Here is a 20,370-nt window from a genome sequence, read left to right on the forward strand (position 1 = left end):
TGTTAGTGAAATAACGTTTTTAAATAGAATATTCTAGTATGCCTGCTTGCACAAACGAAATTTGAATGTTTACTTGGATAACACAGTAACATGGGGTTATTAAACGGGTTATCGAACGCACTGTACTACATACCCATTATTATTAATGAAATTGAGTTACTCGGTTACTCCATCCGCCGAGTTTCCGCAATTACAGGTTTGTTCGACGACAGGGCGACTCAACCATTCCTACTTTTTTCTTCTTACGACGGCTCTCCCTATAATGCTTTTTGTTTTCGTTGCAGCAGTGCGAGCGGGTCGCCACCGACAATAACAATCAGGCCGCGCACGCGTGCGGGGGGTGCGAGCCGCGGGGCGGCCCGTGCGCGCGGTGCGGCCGGCCGGAGCCGTGCGGGGGCCCCGAGCGCGGCTGCGGCCGGGCGGAGCCGTGCGCGGGCCCCGAGCGCGGCTGCGGCCGGGCGGAGCCGTGCGCGGGCCTCGAGCACGGCTGCGGCCGGGCGGAGCCGTGCGCGGGCCTCGAGCGCGGCTGCGGCCGGCCGGACCCGTGCGCGGGTCGCGAGCCCTGCGCGGACCCCAGCAACGGCTGCGGGGGCTGCGGCCCGCAGGCCGAGCACTGCGCGGGCTGCGGCCGCAGGATAAGGGACCGTTTCTTCCTGCAGGCGGTAGAGCGGAGGTGGCACGCGCCATGTCTCCGCTGCTGCGAGTGCCAGCTACAACTAGACTCCGAACTCACCTGCTTCGCCCGCGACGGGAATATCTTCTGCAAGAAAGACTACTATAGGTAAGTGCTTTAAATATTCAATTTTACACGAATTTTAATGTTAATAATTTTAAGTTCCTATTTTGCACGGTTAGAAATAAGAAAAGTAAATAATGGATACAAAATCTCGTAAAGTCTGCTAAGTCCGGCGTCTTTTGAATGCATTTTCTTTGGTTTTATTCCAAATGCAAACACAGAGAAGCTCCTAAAAATAATGTATTTTTACCAACATGGGATTGTTAAATTATGGATTTATATCATATGATGTATGTGTGTATAGGTATACTTGTATTTTGTATTACGGCACGGCGCATGGTTCGATGGTATGCGGTAACCAGTAAAATAATACAAAAAAATATACTAGAATATTCTACACAAGTACTTGTCCGCTAAGAACGATTTATAGATCTATATAAATATTTTATTACGGCAAAGAAATCCGTCTCATCTATACGACTTCAGTCGTTCTTCTTAGTTAACTGTGCAGGCGAGTGTGACAGGGAAAAAAGTTTTTATACACCGGGAGTTAGTGGCTATTTTTCAATGAATAATCTTTTACCCGTTACACGTTTGAGCAAATAATATTTACCTCTTTTTTCGACGAAAGAAAGGTAGCGATTTTTGGCTATAAGATATACATCTACATTGATTTATAATCTCTCTCTTGGGTGATGAACTGCGCTTGCGCGTTAAGCAACCTACGCTGATTTTATTGCGCTGTTAAGTTTAGTACGCGGACATCGTACCAACATAAGGTGTCGAGAAAATCGTAGGCGATGTTTTTATAACGAACTACCTATTTATTTTCTATATTAAATCTTTACTGTTGAAATTTATTTTTGACAACGCAACTACAGATGTTAGGATTGATGAGGACACAAAAACTGATAAAATTGAAATAAAGAAAGGTGTTCGACAAGGGGATATAATATCGACAAAACTTTTTAGACTGGCTTTGGAGGATGTATTTAAAACCCTGAATTGGGAGAATAATAATGTAAACATCGATGGTATGTAGTGTGGAGTCACCTAAGATTTGCAGATGACATAGTGGTGGAATGGAACTTCAAATAAGATCGGTTCAAAAATGAATATGAATAAAACAAAGATTATGAGTCCAATATGGAAATATATTTTGATTGACAATAATAATATCAAAGTGATTGATGAACACGTATACCTAGGACACAAAGTAAAACTTCGTAAATACAAACAGACCGTGGAGTGGCCAAGAAGAATAGGGCTAAGTTGGGCAGCTTTTGACAAATCGTGTATATTGATAATCGGACTAAAAACCTTGTCTGTGATATAAAAAAGTAGCCAGAAACTAAAATGCACTCAACAATCTATGGTGAGACAGATGCTCGGTGTTTATTTAAGAGACAATAAAAAAAATAAAAATAAGGCGTCGAACCGGAGTCGTTGGTATTATAGATTTACGGCAAAATTAAAATGGCAGTGGGCAAAATGATGACAAGCGAACACCCAGAATAATAAAGTGAAGACCATGAGCAAACAAAAGAGGTGTTGAAAGGCCACAAAAAAATATGGTGACGACATTGCTTCGATAGCCGGCAGAACATGAAGAAAAAAAGGAGTAGAAAGGTTGGAAGTGAGTGGAAGCGATTTGAACAGGTATCCATTAGTAGAGAGAACAAGGTTAAGATGAAGAAGACTATTGAATGATTTTAATGTCATCCATAAACCAATATTCAAGACCGTATAGAGTCTGATTGTTGGATTTTATAATGCATGTTTGAGACTCAGATTACAAAGCCCATTTAAGTTTTGAACATTTAACAGCTGTTAAAAATCGCAAAAAAACGAATTATAATTACAAACTCTCCCCGTTAGGTTTTAAGTTGGTTGGAAAATATTGAACGTATATATATATAGTTGAAAATAAATAAATTGACAAAATAATATATTATAATTAGGTACATGTTTTAAGGCACTATTAGAGTTTATTTTGAAATATACGGAATTATAAATATATTAATAAAAACAAGTTTACTTTACTTGTTTATCATGTAACTCACATTACAAAAGAATAAACTATTTTCCTTTTGTACATACACGTACGAAAGATAGCAATCTCTCAAGGTTTCTTCTAGACACGAATAGCATCACATTTGCTTATATAAGTATTTCAAGTTACTGGCTATCTAAAAAGGTTTTTTTTAATTTAAACATAAAAACATAAACACACAAAAATAAAAATGATTAAAACACATTCGAGTAGAGCGTATAAATTAAATAAACAAAATTCCACTAAGCTGCTTTTTGTTGCTTGTAGGAGGATATTTTCAAAAATATAAAACGTAAATAATAAAAATGTTTCAATAATTCAAATTAAAAAAGAATTAGTGGGCATACAATACTTAATTTTCATTCAAGCTTCAATTACGCATTCTCATATTAAATATGAAATTATAAAGTTTTTTTTTTACAACACTTTGAGTACGTCCAAATGTTTGTAGATAAAGCTGGATTCCGCTGCCGATGGAGTGATAAAGATTTGAATAAATTGCAAAAGAGATGGAGACTTTCTTGAGACGTGAATATGGAATCAATTAATAAACTGTTTAACATTCACCGTTCTGTGGTGTTCGAACATATTCATTTATTGAATTATTATTATACATTGATTTTTAAACTAAATGAGCTACGTTTCGTAGATATGAATGAGATTCTACTGAATCTAATGTTCCAAATAATGTTTTATTTCTAATGTAATTAATTAAGCTAATCGTTTAAAGTAGCCAGTACCAAGTTAAACTAGAAATTAATTTTCTCAAAACGATTTTCCATCTCCGTTGAAATATAAATCAATCTTTTGAGTGGGTTAGCATCCAGTCATATTTGCAAAGGTTTAAAAAAATGGCACTCAAAATATTGTTGATTTTACTCCGTCACTTTATTTATGTTTACAAGTTTTTAATTTTTCTTAAAAATAGTAAGCAGGCGCGATAAAGTAAAAACAAATAGAAAACAAAATAACTCTGTTCACTTTAAGTGCCAATCCCATAAAATAAGAAGGGAGGTACAAATATATTGTATTGTTCCTGTGAGGCTGCGAAATGTTATAGTACGTGTTAACTCTCCAGCAGCCACACAATGCGTGTACTCACAAAGTATGGTTGCTAAGTGCCTCGAGTTATGTGGTACCGTTTTCTCATGTTCTGGTTTTGTGGCCATTATGCCTTGCGTCGCAAGTTCTCGGGAATAAATCATAACAAAATGGACTTACTTTTAATATTATTTCTCGAGAATCCTCGCGACTGTAGGAATCTTGGCTTGGTTACTTTTTTAGAGGACACTGTATCTTGATGGTGAATATTATATTCATGAATCTTCCCTCTTTGAGTGCAGTTCTATCTGAAACATGTTTATTCGTGACATTAAAAAGCACAAATATTTCATTTATTTATTTCTATTATCTTACTAAAATAATGAAACATAATATCGTCATAATCGTAAAACAACGACACATGTGATTTTCTTCAATTTATAAGAAAGCGGTTTATTTTTTTTAACACTATGTCACAACTATAAAATAACAAAAGTATAACATTTTATACTTGGGTTAGTTATATACAAAAGAAAATTCAAACCTGGAATATAAAGCCTTTGTTTAACCTTTCCAAGATATTTATTTATTTATTGTTATTTCCTTATTTTCTGCTGATTATATGTATCTATATTTTCTTCCCTTTCGTGCAGGTGTTCTTTTTTTGTTTGTTTAATTATGATTGTTTTTTATTATTATTTCATATTTTGTTAATGGCGGAAGCCGTCTAATAAATAAATAAATAAACAAAATATAAAAGAAAGTTCAGGTTGCATTTTCGCACATACGTCGTTGATCTACGATCACGACGATATAGGTAAACAAAGTTACAAAATTCACATTTTTATATGCATTTTATACACATATAGCGCTAGCCTTCCTTACGCATGTAGATGCTCATAAGATCACCAACATGGTATGGATTGCTATCTGGAAAGTATCAACCGTATAAAAACCTTCCTTCCATAAAATAATCCACAAATACCAAATTGGTCCCAGACAATAAAAAAAATTGTCATCTAGCGGACGGAATATGACACCATCTTATAATGAACTTTTGACTCAAGAAGGTTGAAGGTTTTTAAGTTGGAATTTTGTCAATTATAGAGCGATAATTGCTTCCTGGCATCTAGCAGAGTAAATAACATATGATTTTATCTTCAAAATATAAATTTCAGTTGAATTGTAAGTAATATATATAAATATAAATAAATATAAGGTAAGTTGTAAACGTAGTTATGTACATTCAGCTTGTTTTCGAACGTGGAATATAAAACCTTCATATAATCACCTTTTCAAGATCAAATATGAAAGGTAGCATTTTTGGCACATCCGTCGTTATTCTACGATCACGACGATATATAAACTTTATATTATTAACTTTCTTGTGGATGTAGCGACTCCACTGACCCAAGTCGAGATACGCTGCATTTGGTGTACCAATGCTGTGCCCTGTGCACCACTAGGAGCGATTAGGGGAACTCCGGTGATAGATAATGGTACATACCTACTTTATTCCAATATCGGAATTGTTTTTGTTACATAATTGGGTATATCATATTTATGAACATGATTTTTTTTTTGTAATGTTCCTCACTGGTAAATCCCGTGCTGAGATTTTTATTGCAGTTTTTAGGCGTTATTAATGTGCGCAAATCAATAACTCTTGTCATTGTAGATATTTTGCTAGTGACCTGTCAGAATACTCTGTTGCCAAGAAAGATAGAGTTTGTTGTTAGTTTTTGTTATTATTAAAAAAATATATATGATCACACTTAGATATTCCGTATGTCTAAGAATTTCCTAATCTTTGGATATATTATGGCTCTTTGGTTCATACAAAATAACTTGATGTTGATATTAAAATTACCAATATTTCATGACCATAGAAACCTGTGTTACATTTACTATAAAGGGAATATGCAACTCTCCCAAACAAAAAACAACTTTTCCACAGAATCGATAAACATCTTGATATGAAAATCTAATGTTAAGATTCTAAGATAGTTTTGCGTTACGGTGTTTAGAAAAATTTTGCAAGCTGTTTTTTTTCTTACAAACGATTTCTATATCTTTTATATTTTTAGTAAATGCTCTTTCCGGAAAGAACTAATTTAATGTTTAACATTTTCATGAGTTGACGTGGACAATTCGGTTATAGTTTTTGTTTTTTACAAATACAGTAAAATTATAGTAATTAATTAAACTACCATCCTATTATTAATTTTTTTGAATTTTCGGTCAAAATTGACGTTTAAAGTATTTTGAGTCAGTAATGTCGCTTCGTTTATACATTTATTTGTTTTTTAGCAGTATAATTGGAAAATGTATTTAATTACTGTGGTAAACTGTAGCAAAAAACATCCAGTCTCTAGAAAAATAATGTACGGGGATCTCACCGGGAATCGAACACTCAACACTCTTGCATGAGGCTAGCGTCTTAGCCATTACGGTCGGGGCCGCCAGTAGTGGTGCGTATGCCGACCACATAGCATGTATGAGATTCCGGGATCAATCGATCAAAATAATGATATGATATCTACATTTATATGTTTTTGCTATTGTAAAATGATCGAGTTACGTAAAATAGTGCAATTTGTAATTGGTTAGCGAATTCACTGCCCTTTGCACCTTAGATGTGAAAAATTGTGTTGTACCTAGTACCGTGGCTAGTGTCGCGGACTCACGGATCAGAGGTCTGAGGTTCAAACCCTATTCTACTTTAACTTGGTTTCCATTTTCTAATGGTGAGTTATTTACAACTCGGCCTCCGTAGTGTAATGGCTAAGACTAATGGCCAAGGCTACTTGACTCTCGCACATAAGGTTGTGGTTTCGATTCCCGATGAGAATACAAAAATTAAACAAGTGACTTTCTTCAATCCTGGGTGTTGTGTTCAATTTGTAATGATACTAAATGCCACTAAACGGAAAAACAAACCGGTTTGTCATTAAATACTTAACGAAAATTGAGGCGGTAAAAAAATTATACCAAATTGCATTGGGAAACATGTAAGACAATGACATTACATTAACCAAAGATACTACGTACACAAATATAATATCAGATAAAAATAACACTATTACATTAAAAAAGCAACAATAATAGCAAGTCAAAAATAATATACAATGGACTTCAACACTACGATGAATTACCTGACTATTTGAAAAATTATACCGAAGACAAATTTAAAATCAACATTAACTCTTAAAAGAATGTCGTTAATAATCCCTTTGCGCGCAGTGATGTAACATCGTGTTACCATTAGTAAAAGACGGAATATTATAAAGTTCAGAAATTTGAAGAAAAAAAAACATGCAGTCATACTGTTTAATAACTCCTTGTCCATAATTTATGCAAATAAACATAAAATTTAGCCCTGTCATAGCAATAAATTAAAAATCGCTCATGTTACGAGCGTGCGCCCCCGATCACTGTCATCAACCGACTATCAGTTTTAGACAACACCCGCCGCAGAACAGCGTCTCTGTCTTCCGTGTTATGACTTTTATCTTTTTGCTCTCTCTTATATAAGGTATCTGTATAGATGTGTTACTGAATTAGCGAACACTAATTATTCGCGTAGCAAGGATAAATACTTTTTGTATTATCATTTAGTATAGTTATAACAATTTTACTTTCTTAATCGGGTGTGAAAATGTCCATTTGAAGATTATAAAAAATACGAATTCATAATTTTTAAAAATAAGAGCGATATATCAAATCTTGTGTCCTATGTCGACAAGTGTGACATCACAGCCACACAAGAGTTAAGAAGTTTTTTTAATAATTTTTTTTATACATGGGAGTTGCATTATTATTTACCTTGCTTATAATATACAAGGTTTATTTACAAAAAGGTGGATTTTTCTGCAATTAAATTTCTTTAAATTTATCTAAACTGTTAGGATCAGGAGGGATATACTTATGTGGACCAATCGGGAACTTCTCAGCATTTGCTCATGTGGAGAGGAAACCACTTAAAACTCTTCGGGAGAAGCCGGCCTGTTGGCAGTAGTCAACAGGAATACCGTTCCACTAGAGGAGTGTTCGGCGTTTTCTTCCCTAATTTGGTTTATTTTAGAGTTAAGAAGTACACGATGACTACACTTGCTAGACAAAACAAAACATAATGTAACTTTATAATAATTTATTATGTTTATATAACTCTTATGGGCTTAAAAAATACAAAAAAAAACATGTATAAAAGAAAAGGTAAGGCGTTAGATAAAGAAAAATCGGAGTAATTTCTGGAATTTAAAAATGATCTTGGGTACCAGGCTGCGGGCCGCCTTTTCGAAATTATTAAATTTAACAGGTAGAAGGTTAATTTCACGGTGTGCAAGTGAAAAACTACACTCGTTATGGTACAAAATATGATGGATGGAAGACCGGAGAAGATAAAAACGTTGTAAAAGAGACGTCGCAGTACGGAACAGAAGAAGCACAGATACGAGAAGTATAAAGATGTAAATTTGTGATTACAATCCCGCGGATATTTGTCATCGAGTTTACCTTACGCGCGTGCACAGCGGGGAACTTAGCCGACCGCGCTTTGCCCATATTAACAGCTACAATGGTAAAACAAATAACATTCAACTTCTTACAATTTCGAATTGAAAATACATTCAGAAGATAACATTTAAACAAAACTTAAAATATTTGAGTAGATAGTACATTCTGTGATAGTTAAGAGGAAAATATTCGGGATAGTCGGGTTGTGGTCCCGTACTCACAGATCAAAGATCCGTGGATCGAATCCCACTCTACCCCAACTTGATTCCCATTTTCTAATAATGAGTGTATCTTTATCATTTTTGCTACATGATGGGAAGATGATCAGTCTTACGCTTCACGTACCAGTTCAGGGACTGTGACACATTCTAGTGTAAAAACACCCTTTTAAAAAAATATTTCATATCAAACATGTCGGAAATTGAATCCGAGATCTTTTGCGTGGTAGGTAAATGCTCTGACCACTTTACTATGAGGCCGTCAGGTAAATTACACCACATGCGAATTAAATATATAAATATATATATATATAGGTATATATATGGGCTTGCCTTACTGAAGTTTGGTAAAATTCATTTCATTCGAAAGTGCTAAATTGACTAACCTATATGTTTGACCGTTTCAATTGATGGATAACTACTACTACTACCATCGCAGCAATTACCCATAGGGGTAGGCGGAGACGATGGACCGCTACACACGTCTATCCTGGCATATTTCCACATTTAAACATCTACTCATACATGCCCTTCGGTTCTTTCTGCTTTTGACATGATCAGACTAGAGATTTTGGTTTATCTGATCATGTCACGTCTTTCTTGGTCGTCCTCGTCCCACGTTACCGTTCATTCTCGCCATATATAAATATCTGTTTCACCATTCGTTCTATATGACCGAACCATCTCAGAGACCCTTTCTTAATCTTATCAATTATACGTGTCTCAGATTTGCACTTTCACCTGATTTTATCATTCGTAACCCTGTCATACGTTGATTTCCCCCACATTCGTCTAAGAAATCGTATTTCGAACGCGTTTACTCGTCTTTCATCCTTCCTCTACCAGTTGCATGTTTAACTTCTATACATAAGTGTTGGGACTAAAACTCCCTTGTGCGCTGTCAGTCAAGCTTCGATTGACATATTTTTATTTGCAAGCATGCGTAAGCAGTTTGAATGTTAGGCATTTAAAGAGCCACTGATTTCTTTAAATACTAAATTCACCGTTCCGCTTCAAACATCAAATGTTCAAAATTAGTTATCACGTCTTAACCGGCAGTAATTTGAACCTTAGATTCGAATCAATATCACTACAAGTCTTTATTTTTTCATTCAGGAAACATACAGTACAATTATATAGTTTAATAGTATACAAACTTAGACTTAACTCTAATGGACCAATGGATTTTCTATATTATATTACATGCTAAGGTTATCAATTAACTATTTTTATTTTTTCAAGTACAATAATACGGGAAAAAAATATAACATAACATGAAAATCAAAGTAAAAAAGTCATGTTAAAAGTATTAAGTTAGTATTTAAACAAATAGAAATAGTATTTTAATAAAAAATAAATAATAAAACTTACAAAAAGTAATTGAGAAGTAAGAATTAAAATACATAACGAGAATCAAAATAAAAATTAACGAGTAAGAAAATAAAACCCGTTTTGCAATATAAAAACGTTGTTATTTTTATTTAAATTACGGTGTAGAGTTTTGATTTATAGAATAACGGAATCAATTGTACCACCCATACTGTAAAAATTAGGAAACAGCGAATCACAAGTAGCAATTGCAAAATTGACTAAAATGACACAGAAAGATTTCAGAGTTAAAAAACGACATGTGGTCCGTCAGACCCGAGCGACCGAATTTTTCAGCACGCAAAAGTTGGCGAACGTGATAGGTATTTAGAAAAAAATATTGATTATAACTTAGTGGAATTTGCAAGTACAGATTGAAGGTCCTTTAGGATCACCTTATGTTTGAAATTAGCCTTAAAGTTATGTATTATGAAGTAAATGTAGATAAAGCACGTCTTTCGCTCGAAACTTTAATCTGTTTATGTAACACAACGTGGAATGAAATATTACGTTTAAGTGAACCTCCTGCTCTAGAACCGCACTATCTTGATCTGGATAATACGTTTCATAAATTTCAAGGATTGCGTTCATATTATGCATCTGCACTATTACCCACGTGCGTACATGTCTTATCACCTCATAATATAACTATGTATGTACATTGACGTAAAATGAAAAAAGATTAAAATTAAAATAATAAACTTTTATTGTGGCTCTGTTGGTTTTATCAGAATTCTCTCGTCTGAATAATGGGAGTTTTGTTTGAAGCTAAACTGAAATTTCACACTCACATAGGACTGCCTGTGACAGTGCTGGCAAAATGTTGAAATTTTTTCTCCGAACAGCTAAGGTATTCTTGAATACTCGTATTCTTAGACTTCTTTATAACGCATTGGTACGAAGCAGATTTGAGTGTGGATCTCTGGTCTGGGCGCCCCACGAATTGAAGTACTCTCTTATGCCGGAGATGGTTCAGAAGAAATTTCTGAGGGATCTTTACTTAAGGAAGTGCGGATACAGGGGTTGTACTCGTGTATCTTCATACTGGGAATGCATGGCTACAACAGTTTGAAGAAAAGAAGAAATGCGTACTAGCTTACGTATTTTTGCCGATTAATTCGTGGTATTACGATCAACATCGGTGTAATGGAGAGTATTTTTCTTATGTTCCTAATGATAACCTTAGACATAGGCAGCTTAAGCTGTTTTATCTTCCTGCTTGCGGAACCAACCTGCTTATGGTAATGCCAGTAGGAAGAGCGATGTTTTTACTCAACCGCATCTCTTTGGATATCGACATCTTTTATATTATTGAAAAAAGGTCAGAGAGAATGGCATCCTTTTTCTATAAATTTTGGGTATTTTTACTACACCATCGTTGTATATTATAGTATGAATTTTTTTGTATTATGTATGTCTTGAAATATTTTTGTACATGTATCCAATAAACTTGTTCATAAATTAGAAAAACCCAATGCATTTTTACCTCGCATAAATACGCAATGTTTTTTAAAGAGTACTTAGCTCAAGAGTCAGAGGTGTTCGTTCGTATGTAGCGGAAACGAGAGCGAAATACGTGCTAAGAAGTCAGGTTACCTGGGCCCCGATTACAATGGGAAGTTAAAATTAATGTTCTATTTTATCTACAAAGTAAAATTAAGTTTTCTGTATGAAAAAACAGAATATGCATACAATTTTTTCTTCTAAACATGTTCAATTGTAAATTACCGACGAAGGTACTTTAAATGTTCAAGCAAATATACTCATTTTCGTACAAAAATATCGGTTTTTCTTTATACAGTAGAAGATAACTTTGTTAACTTCCCATTGTAATCGGGGCCCAGGGCCGCAATTATAAAGACTGTCTTAATTGGTACATACCGAGAAGGTATCCTTAACATCTGTACTATCTCTATCTATCTCGGCATGTTCTACCAACTTCTCGTTCTACCGACTTCTCGACGCGTCGCGCCGCGGCAAAGCGACTCCGATGTGACATAAACATATGTACGTAAATCATATTGGTAGACCATTTTAGAGACATGCCAATATAATTTGCGTGAATATATAAACTAGCTAAAACACATTACAATCCCTTCATCATCATCATTAATTCCCTATCTCCACCTAGTGGTGCATAGGACACTGCATCGGTGCTCCAATTATAGTGTGTCTTGATAATTTTATAAACAAAAAACGGTATTTAAATAAAAAAATAACGACTGTAATGCAATTTACATCATTAAAAAAAATAGAATTATAACCCTGGACGAGAGTTTTCGACTCGAGGGTTGCTATTTGGTAAATAAAACTCCTAAATAAGGAAATCGAATGGAGATAACTCTGTCTCGTTGTTTCTGTGGACTTGCAATATTCATTTTAAAGGTTTTTTGAACAGCAACATTTCATTGTTCCTGGACTGGCACCTCAACCACATGACTGATCACCTACTTCCATGTAACTAATGATCGAACTATTTGGTTCACCAAAGCAGTGCCTTATGCAACACTGGGTGCGGAAAGAGGGTGATGATGATGATCATTTTATAATTATTTATATTATAATATTTATAATAATATATTACCTTGGAAAAAATAAAAAATATCCACGGGATTACATTTAAGATTCACAGAATTAAAATTAATTTCTGTACATCCTGTTCTTAAATAAAATGTTTTTTTTTAGATAGATGGTGCCTTAAGATACAACCCTGATTAATAAACCATTACACTTGCTGATTTGTGTGGGAAAAGCTGTGACTCAAACAGAAATAATCATAAAAAATATTCTGTTACCGGTATGTTTAAGTATCACAGGAGGAATAATCTTTTCATATGATATTTATAATCTATTGGGTTTTTAATGTTTTTTCAAGCCATTCCGAGGTAAACATTATATGTTTAAATTTAATACGTAATAAATATTTCATTTTACAGTGATAATATCTGTAAAACGTTGATTTATAATTATTGTGTGTTGAGGTATGGTTTTTTAACGGTTTTTAAAAATTATTTTAATCTCAATAACAGACGAAAGATGCTATTTAATAAGAGAAAAAAAACAAACAATACGTTACACTGTTTCCCCGAAAGGGTAGACAGAGGAGATAGAACACCATATCACTATGTCCTGCACACAGACCTCGCTTCCTATACATTCATTGATCTTCTCATGCGATTTGGTCATAATAACTATGCAAAATACACGAAGATGCGTGGTATAATGTAAAAAAACAAAAAATAGTATTAAAAATAAGACCAAACATAACTTTTTACATATTTGGTATCCTTGTTTTTAATGGATTCTATTTGATCATATTCTTCTAATATCGAGTACTTGATGTAAATGTTAAATAGTGTATAAAGTTGACTAGCCTATGAAAGGTCATAAGCCTTGTAAATGCCAAGACTTCCTTATTTTTTTCTTAAAAATGCTCTTAATCGGCGTGATATTTATACATACAAAAAAAGTTCTTTTGTCTTTTGTTAAAATACGACTTTATTTAAGAATTTATAATCTAAAAATATTCGTAAGTAACTTGAAAAATAATGATGGATATTACTAAATTCTGCAATAGGTGCATTTATGTTATAATTAAATATTTACTCTTTTATGGACTAATTTATTAAAAAAATATTCTTAAATAGTCTATGTCTGGGTGGTTGAACAATACAGTTCTTTGTATGAAGTAAAACCAGAATCCTAGTCGAGTGATTTTGACTCGATGGCTATTCTCAGGTAAAAAGGACAGGCGTGGTCGCTTGGCACGCTTGAAGTCCCGAGTTCGGTTCCTGGGAGATTTGACGTGAAGTATTTGTACATAATGTGGTTTTAAGTCAAAACTAATCTAGCTAAATATGCTGCATATACTTTACCAATGCAGTGCTCTTTGCATCATCAGGTTTGTATAAGGGTTTGATGATGATGATGAAAGACTAAAAATAACGTTTAATTGTTTCTTATTAATTCGATCATGTCGTTTTACAAAGTAAACCAAAAAACCATGAACAATGTAGAAAGTAATCTTTTGCACTACCGTTCTATTTATAATAATTATAATATACTACTTCAAAATAGAATCCGCATCCTCGGGGGACCACTGGTTAAACCTGAGGATGTTAAAGAGCCTGTCCCCTACCTGATAGCCCGATACTTTACGGATCTGGGCTTGGAGGGGGTGATTTAACAAATGAAGAACTCTCGCCTTCCACCCAGTACCAAGACTATTTACAGACCTGGTCTTGGAGGGCGAGAACTATGCACGGGAACCCGTCACGATAGATCTTCGCAGGTCGTAGTGAGGTCAGGCTTGTATAGCACTGACCCCCACGTAAAATAAGAATAAAAACTACTTTATATCATGTTAGAAAATATTTTTTTATTTTTTCAGATAAGTATAAGGTAAATCAGTGAGCGATATGTGAAAAATTCACTAGTATATACATTCAAAAGAATAGTTTATTGTTTAAAAATAAACAAATCTTTGCTTTTTGCGGAATCACCTACTATTTCATATTTGAAATAAATAAATTAAAAATGTTTTCGCCTAATTTCTGACACTCATTTTTTAGATCAATGCATTATTAAAAATAAGATTAACTAAATTGAATTACTACCTATTAGTTTTTTTTTATTTTGTCACGTTACTCTTAACTCATGCATGTAATTTTTATCAGTTGAAACAACTTAGCGAAGAAAATCAAGATTAATTGAAAAAAATATTTTTTCTATCGTATTTTTGCTATCGATACATACCATAATGGATTTCAGTTAGGATTGCACAGGTTTTGTTCGGCCGTTGATCTCTCCAGCAAAACCGATGATTCATGAGCTACATACCAAATATATACGTCTAATAAAATATGTTTTACCGCTTCAATACTTACACGATACTACCTATCGTTAATAATTAATATTCACTTGATTATTTTTCGGTTATGATACTCGAATATTTTTATAAACTGTTAAAAAACTTGAATGTATAATATTATTATTTTATGAATTAAAATTATCATACTAATTTACAAATTCGTTCTAAAAACAAACTATCTTTATCTAGTGCACATGTAATTTGGTATCTCGGTTCTTGGATTAACGTAAAAATAATTACAATCTTACACTGCAATCTTTAAACTCGTAGAAGTGAATGAATTAATGAATGAACTAGTCTTATTATAATTTTCATGTAGATTCATATTTATGCAAATGTGAAATGTAAAACGAATTCGTAACACTGTGTTGTTGCATAAATCTGCCACTAATTAGGCAGTGAATATTTTCAGTAGCCCTGATCTAATTGTGCGTAATGCTAAGTTAAGCACGGAGACCTTAAACCCATATGTCAAGAGTCAAGAGAGAGCAACAGAGGCGTCGCGACGCGAGAAAATAGACGCCGGTATTTCAAGCGGAAGAATTCTGGCTAATGACGGCGTATAGCTCTGGAAATTTTATTCTTAATTGCGATCGTTTGATACTCCACGAAGGTGAGAACGAATACATCACAGGAATCGCAAAGTATGTTTATATATTTATAATATTCTTATTTATTTATTAATATACACGCCCTACAGGATTTTACATTAATTAGAAACACATTTATGTGCAACAGTGAAACATAAGTATGAACATTTAGTTAAAATTAAAGATAACATAAGAAAAACTAAAAGATACTATAATAAGTAAAAATAAGGAAATGAACCAACATGGGCATATGGGTATATAAAAAGATATTCAATACACCTTCATATAAAAACATTTACACATACATACACATGCACATGCATACTACATAAATACACACATGTAATGCCTACATATATTTATATATATATATATATATATATATATACACAAAAGTAAATACATTATTATAGAGATACATAAAAAAAAAAGTCAATAAAGAAAAATATTAAGAAATTTTATACAGATTAATTTATTACTTTTTAAATACTTAACCTATAATTATATAAAGACAGACGATATATTTGATAGGTAATTATTAATCTGCACATATTATTTTATGTTCAAATTTCATAAACGAACCCTGTTTTCTTAATTTGCTATTAAAACTCTGTTTTTTTTCAAATATAAATTTGTGTATTTTTATATTTTCTGTATCTTTTAAATTGATAATTATTATGTTTTGCGGGTAAGTCATAAGATTAGCAAATTAAGAAAACAGGGTTCGTTTATGAAATTTGAACATAAAATAATATGTGCAGATTAATAATTACCTATCAATGCCCAAAATAATTCGCAGGTTTCTACGTTCCGCTTTATTGTGATTTAACAAATTGAATTATTTTATTGTAATGATTATTTTTAATTGTAATTAATACATACCTACCACATCCTTACAGTTAACAATTAGCATCGTAAATGGGTATTTAAAGTTTTGAATATTCTGCTTATATTAAAACCTCGTAAACGCGGTCAAATTACATTTGTGTTTTTTTGCGCAAATTTTTAATTACAATATTTGAGTTGGTCCAAATGTTTATAGACAAAAGACTGGATGTTTTAATTAATCAGTTTTCTATCAAACATTATCATAGAATTAGAAAGGGTAATTTAAGAAAATACTTTGTTTTTTCATAATGTATTGAATTGTCTCTTATTACGTGAATTTGAAAATATTCATTGGTATTTTTATTTATGCTTTATTCAGTTAGTTCATAACATCTTAAGAACTAATATAAACTTTTAATTAAATAACTTCTTTTTTTTAAATTTCTCAAGAACATATTTAAACTGTTAAAATATAATTTGATACGAGACGTAAAGATTACCTCAAGATCACCCGGGCTTGAGTAAAATTACATTGTATTACTGTGATATCGATAATCGAACCCCGAACACCTCGTACTCGAAGCAAACGTCTTATCCATTACACCACAGGGGTCGGCAATCATTTGCCTACAATGATTTAGCGTGGTTCTCGAAATATAGTTAATCTAAGAATTACTGATATTTTTATCGATACTTTTCTGAATAAAACATATTTATAAAAATATATGCACTATTTAATCATCATGATCAATTCCTCATCCGCTCCTGATAGTGGAAGGACAGGTGATCAGTGTTACTTCTTAGGTACCAGTTGAGAAAAAGTGAAATATTGCAGAGTAAAAAAAACACATTATGAACAAATATTTCATGTCGACCCTCCCCGGAATCAAACCCAGGACTTCAAGAACGGTAGGCAAACGCTATTACCACCATAAACCGAGGCGGACGTACGTCCACTCGATTTCTTTATTCATGGTTTTTACCTGAGGGCGGCTATCGAGTCGATAACACTCGTTCAGTGTTTTGGTTTTATTCCATACACAGAACTGCATTCTTCAGTCGCCCGCACAGAGACATTTTGTATTTATAAATGTCTATACATATGAGATATTACATTACACACACACACACACACACATACACACACACACACACACACACACACACATATATATATATATATATAATAAATTTAATTTTATAATACTCTAGTTCCCACGTGACTCAACTGCGGTCGATTTTGTATTATGACGACGCAGAGAAAATAAAAAAAAGAGTAAAAGATTCGCGATTCCTTCTCTCCCCGCCCCCCGCCGCGCGTGGCGGCTTCTCACGCTCCGGAGGGTAGGCACAGAGGACAGAGGGGCATACGTACCCAGCACTCACCCCTGGAAGCTAGCGGGACATAGGAACTATTTCGACTACCCCCCGCCGTCTCAAATTTTAAACGTGCTCACCAACATCAATAGCAAACGCTTCTCAAACTTACGTAAGGTCATTTTACTGTTTATTTTGAATTTATTTCAACTGAGAGAAAAAATATTTTTGAGAAGGGAATACGGAAGTCTACGCAGTAACAGGGTTCATGACCTGACGTTGGCTCGTTTAAGTGGATACTTTGTGTAACATTCACGATTTTGCCAATGTCTAAATATCCATATTTCCTCGATTCTTTCAGATGTTGACATTTGTAAAGTAAAAGTTATAAGTTTAGACTATACCCTGTCTGCGTAATCTATAAGTTGTGAAAGCACTACAATTAATGATATAATCAACTCTTGTGTGGCTGTGATGTCTCACTAGTCGATAAGGGATACAAGACTTGATATATCTCTCTTATTTTTTTAAATGATTAAGTCGTATTTTTTTTAATTTTCAAATGGACATATTCACACAGGATTTGGAAAGTAAAATTTGAATTACTATGCTAGATGTTAAAACAAAAAAATATTTATTCTTGCTACGTGAAGAATGAATGTCCGCTAATTCAGCAACACGTGTGTATAAAAGAGAGCGCGAAGATAGAGCTCATAACAAGGAAGACAGAGACGCTGTGGCGGGTGTGGCGGGTGTTGTGTAAAACAGATTCAGTCCATTGATGACAGTGATGGTAGACGCATTTTTGATTTTCAATTTATTTTGCTACAAAAGGGCTAAATTATTCGTTTATTTACATAAATTATGGAAAAGGAATTATAAAACGGTATGTCTTCATGTTTTTTTTTCAAATGTCTGAACTTAAGAATATTCCGCCTATTACTAGTGGTAACACGATTTTACATCACCACGCGCAAAGGGATTATTTACCACAGTCTTTTAAGAGTTAAACGAACTGGTATTAAAAGAATTATAAAAATTGAAATCGTTTTCAGACGTAGCCTAGTAGGTGAAATAATTTCATGAATTCCACCCACATCAAAACAGGTTTCAGTTCATTAATTTACAAAATTTAATGGATAGATTGGAAAGAAGTGTTTAGGAATTGGGGATGTTTTAACATAGCACGGGGAATGTTACGCAGTGTGTAAAGTGCTCACTTAAAACAACCAATAACAGATCATGAGCCCTGGATATGTCTAGACTTCCGTATTTCCTTCTCAAAAATGTTTTCCCTCTCTAATGTAAGTTTGATCGCCTCGTTTCAGATTGGAGTATCATTGCAATTTGTGCCCTATGCTAGACTAGGTCCGGATAAGGGAATGATGATTATGAATATACATCAATCCATCGCGCTAACCTCTATACCACGAGTCAAGGGAGTAAATAAAACAATTTTTAAAAAATATTTTAAGTTTACCCAAATTTTTGTAAACAAGAAGTGGATTCAACTCCTTTGGGAGTTTTCAATATTAATATATTACAAAAGCGATGAAGAATATTTTATAGTACTATTTAATCATCATATAATACAGAAGTCTAGGCATTTACAGGGCTTATAACCTGTCATTGGCTGGTTTAAGTGGCCACTCTACATACTATGTAACATTCACCATTCTGCCTGTGTTTGAACATCTATATTCCATAAAATTTTTATTATTGATAAAACCAGCAGTTCCAAAAAGAATTATAAAAATCAATAACGTTTATACATATTTTTAGGCGTTGCCTAGTATGTAGGTGAAATAATTTAGTCAGAATCTCACCCGCATCAAAAAAGGTTTCAGCTCCTTAACTTCACGAAGATCAACATATGGAAGAACTGAAGAAATATAGATATTCATTGGCGGCTTAGTGTCTACAGAATAGCAAAAGATCGTTCCATATACAGAGAGACTGTCCACAGACGAGCCATGCCAGTAGTCGGCCGTGATTACTATCCTCAGACACGAGGCGAGGATTAAAGAGAAAGACAGATGTTTTAACATAGGCAGAATGGTACATGTTACACAATGTGTAAAGTGGCTACTTAGACCAGTCAATAATAGGTTGTTAGTCCTGTAAATGCCTAGACTTATATACTTCCATCTATGAAAAAATTTTCATCGCCGTTGTAGTGAAGTATATTAAAACAAGATATTTTTACTTATTTCAATGACTATGTTTTTATAAAAAATGTAATTATTTATGGCTATATTTTCTAAATGAAATAAGAAAAATAAAATAATGTTTTTGATAAAAAAAAAAAATTATTTGAAAATTTATTTATAAACCCTTACGGATTATTACATTCATTTTACATAAAATAATATATACATTTTTCATTCATACTCTGTTGTTCAAAATAATATTTTTTACATCTTTTGAAAAGTTTGTCTGAGTCTTTTGTTTAGTTTTGTCTGGTAGTTTATTGTATAATTTCAGTCCCTGGTTCATTAGTCTTGATTGTCCTTGTCTTGTTTTAGAAAGTTGTAAATGGTATTTGTCTGATATTCTCGTATTATGTCCATGTTGACTACAATTTTTTACAAGTTTTAGTTCTTCGTCTACAATTATATTAGTGGCTAATTTATGGATAAATTTTAATGATTCTAGTTGAAAGAGTTCAGTTATATTTAATTGTTTAGTTTGTTTAAAAAGTTCTCTAGTTGCATATTGAAAATACACAAAAGAAAAATCAGAACCGCTGGAATCTCTCACGCCTAATCTCATGCTGAGTGATCTTCTGATTACGGTATAGCAGTAATAGAGTTCAATTTCGTGTGCTCTTCATT

General features: G+C 33.4%; 1 protein-coding gene across 2 annotated transcripts in view; it reads left to right on the forward strand.

Annotated features, from left to right (window-relative positions):
- Positions 1-289: 289 nt before the first annotated feature.
- ap (apterous) overlaps positions 290-20,370 on the forward strand; it is a 93,559-nt gene continuing 73,478 nt past the window's right edge. The window contains exon 1 of one of the 2 annotated variants that reach the window (XM_088228509.1): positions 290-781. The gene's annotated coding sequence lies outside the window, so the exon portion shown is untranslated. The remainder of the gene's footprint in view (positions 782-20,370) is intronic. The other variant, XM_088228510.1, reaches the window with a different exon arrangement.

This window comes from Micrasema longulum, unplaced genomic scaffold, assembly GCF_059751315.1.
Source record: "Micrasema longulum isolate JH-2025_06_02 unplaced genomic scaffold, ASM5975131v1 h1tg000588l, whole genome shotgun sequence".
NCBI classification, from domain to species: Eukaryota; Metazoa; Arthropoda; class Insecta; order Trichoptera; family Brachycentridae; genus Micrasema; species Micrasema longulum.